This window comes from Pteropus alecto, unplaced genomic scaffold, assembly GCF_000325575.1.
Source record: "Pteropus alecto unplaced genomic scaffold, ASM32557v1 scaffold177, whole genome shotgun sequence".
NCBI classification, from domain to species: domain Eukaryota; kingdom Metazoa; phylum Chordata; class Mammalia; order Chiroptera; family Pteropodidae; genus Pteropus; species Pteropus alecto.
The window spans coordinates 7,576,299-7,580,177 of NW_006442207.1; positions in this window are offsets into that span (position 1 = coordinate 7,576,299).

Consider the following 3,879-nt stretch of genomic DNA (forward strand, 5'->3'; position numbering starts at 1 on the left):
CTGAGATTCTAAGGATAAAATGCCATGTTCTTACTGTGACTGTTGAGCTGGACATACTTAATTTCCCTACTATCCAGAGAACAATTTGTCTTCCTCTTCTAATGGCCATGGCCAGAGAACTTGCCAGGGAAAAACCACTTTGAGCCACAAATCTCCCTCTCAAAACGCCAATGGAAAAGCTTAATACATTTAGGGCAACAGAGCTAAAGAGCAAAGGTTGATGCGTGTCAAGTTGGTATTTCTAGGTGGATGTCGATTCCATCACACGGTACTCAAAGGTACTTACAGGACAGGAGGGGGCCTCCCTGGCAAGTCAGGTTAGTGATGAAAGTGAGGGCAGATGGCCTCTGTTTTGTATTTCATACACAAACAATCTAATTATTTCTCTAATATTCCTGGAATCTGTTAAAGGTGTCTCCGGTTCTGCAAAAATACATTACTATGAATAATGGCAAGGTGATCTCGAATCAAGCAATACTGCCAGGTAGATGGCAAATACTAAAAAAAAAATTTTAATTTCCCTTATTGCAATTACATTTTATAATACAGTATTGTTATTACTACGATTTTTATAAATAATATATTTTTTATTATTTTTAAAATGTGGGCATAGTACTTTGTAGCTTCAAAAAGTTTTAGCATATACTATTAAACTATTAGATTCATTCAATTATATAATAGATTGGATTGGGAATGAACAATTATTTCCATCAAGGGCCAAAGAATGAATATTTTGGTCTTGTGACTAATATGGTCTCTGTGTTAACTGTTACTCAGCCCTGCCATTGTATCATGAAAACAGCCATCAACAATAGGTAATGAATGGGTATGTGAGTAAGACTTTATTTACAGAAACAAGGATTTGGCTGTGGGCTGTAATTTGTCCAACTCTGAGTTGACAGCTGTGGGATCTGAGGCCAAAGGTTAAATGATTTTCCGAAGGCCGTACAGTGAATTAGTGAAAGAACAAGGATGTGGCCGCATGACAGCTAACTTCGAGTCTGGTTATCCCTCTACTGAACTATGATGGCCAACGCACAAGGAGAGTGTAACCTTGGGGCATCGTGCTGTGTATCAGGTATGGTACATCACAAGTATGCAGATCTAGGCCCTAGCTGTGTGATCTCAATCATTTCAAATCCTTTAGCTTCCGTCGATTCATCTAAAAAATGAGGAGACTGAATGAGGAATCTTCCCTCTGGCTTTAAAATGCTGTGTTCTTAAGATGAGAGACGGGGCAGGAATATTATATTGTAAACTATTCAAATTGCGGTATTTATTTACACAAAAGTTATCGTTAACCAACAAAAAGTATTTACTGAGCCTATTATGTTGTGAAGAGATGGAAGGAACATATGACATAATCTTTGTTTCTAATTAATTAATAATTAGGGAGAGAAGCAATTTCTAGCACGTATAGAAAATGAGTAAATAATGTGTGAGAAACACTTCTTGGTAGAGATGGCAAGTTTCTTTGAATTTCTGAGGACAGACATCATTGAGAGCAGGAGTTGTTGGAAAACCACCTGGAAAGGCTAGATGATGCTCTGGGTTTAAAGGGTGGATGATGAAATGGTGGTGAATGGACGCATTCTAAGGCTGACAGGGGCAGGTGCGAAGACCGATGCACAGAAGTTGCTCATGTGTGTCGTAGGTTAGTGGGTTCGATGATGCTAGGTGACGTGCCTGGGAGAAATGTGGGTACTATTGATTTTTGCAGCACTTTGTCATTAGTTGGAATATGGCAGCATTAAAAAAAAAAAATACGGCACAGGAAATTTCAGCTTTGTCATTTTTTTACGGACTTTGCTCCAATGAGTGCACATCTGGAAGGTTTGCTTGGATTTCATCCTATTTTGAGCCTCATAGTGAGGCACCTCTGGTGGAACAGCTGAATATTCATGATCATTCATTCAGGTCTCTTATTTCAAATTCCCCAGAAGAAAACTGGGTGTTCTTGTTCCTGTTTGGTGCTGTGATAAGGGGAGGGCTTCATTCCTCCTATACCTGAAATCCGACTATGACAGGAAAGACAGTTGTATTTTTTTAAATCCCTTCAAGCTCATTTTCTCAGACAGAGAGGCAGTTTAGCAGGGGATATTTCCGTCATTAAAACCAATTCTCTTCAGTCGCCAAAGGTACTTGACTTGCAAGGTATGAGGTTGGCTGGTTTATTAACTATGTGTTCCACCACGAAGTTTTCGAATCTGTGTGTCCCCTAATTTTTCCCATCAGGCTTCTGAGATGACACACAGAGAGTCAACTGGAAAACATAATTGCAGAGTTATAATGTGGGAAGTGCTACCACTGTCTCTAATAGGGGAAAGGTTTGGTAACCTTTGAGAATAAAAGCCTGGGACACATTTACCATGCATTTAATCGATACATTATACAGCTAAAGGGATGGAGATTTGCCCTGTGCTCTCCAGTGGTGATGCTAATATTTTTTGAGCACCTTATAAAGACCATTCATTGTCCTAGGTTTTATTTTTCATACATTATCCCTTCCAAACCTGATAATATTCTTATATTCCTATCCTCATTGTATAGATGAGGAAAGGTCTCACTGAGGCTCACTTGCTCAAGTGTACACACAGGTGACAAGCTGCATAGTATGGGTTTGAAAGAGGACAGTTTGATTTCTGGAATTTCATGATTCATCACTAAGGTACTTCGAAAGTGTGCTGGAAACCGTCATGTTCTGACAAACTTATGTTAATGAATTTAACCCTAAGACAGGTAGAAAGGCAAAAAAATATATCCTCAAGGTCGTGGACACATTCATGGTTGCTATGGAGATAAAGTCAAGAGTGAGAGATGTATGAGAGGAGAAAAATGGGATATGTCACAGGATTATCATTCTGAGGCTCAGAAAACAAAGGCTTCACTGATTGTGTCAAGTGTAGTCCATCTTCTCTCTCTCATCTGCACAACTATAATTGGAGGCAGCATAAAAACGCCAGACTTAGTAAAGCCATCTCCAATGCCACGCCCAGTGCTACAGTCTCCGAGGCGCATTTCTCAAGATTTCATGTACGTCTCCTCTTCAGAAAAGCATGGTTGCCAGCAGGCAGGTCATGTATGGTTGGGATCCTGAGCTAGAAGACTTCTACCAGGGCCCACCAAGTCCCTCTAATTGCGAAGGCTCTATGTACGCTGAAATGAATTGGCAATGAGGAAGAAAGAAGCAAAATTTAAACCCAGAAAATGGTAGAAATTAAATACCCTTTAATGTACTAAGACTTATATTTAAATATAGTTCAAAATTAGGTAATGGGAGCAGTGTGTTTATGCACAAGTTGTTGATCTCTATAATCCTCCATGAGAATACAAGGATCTGCCTCTTTTGTTTTTCTGGATGAGGATCAAATGAGAAATGCTTGCTATGGGCCCATTGGCATGTATTTAATCAGTATCTGTTGCTAGGAACCAATAATGTGTAGGGGTTACACCAGCTAGGACTCATACTAGCAGTGTCATCTCAGCCAAGTTACTCCGTGCTTCTCACGTCTGTAAAGATATTACCCATCATGTGGGATTTAAGGGAATTAAACTAGATGTCTAAGCATGTTTTAAGCACCTATGACAGTGCCTGCCACATAGTGAGCACATAGTCAGCTCAACTGTCATTATCATCATCAACATATCATCGTCATCATCACATCAAAAACATATTTCCCTTATCGATGAGCTTCAGCCCAAAGTTATTCGCAATAACAAGATCTTTTATTTAAGTTTTAAAGTAAAAGGTAAGACTCTTGCTGGATAGAAAAAGTCCCTTTTCCAAATAAAAGTCATGGCATCCTCCTAAACCATTCGTGCTGCTGCTGACTCTGGCCTCCAGATTACTGGGAGTGCTTCTTTTTTTGCTGCTCCCTT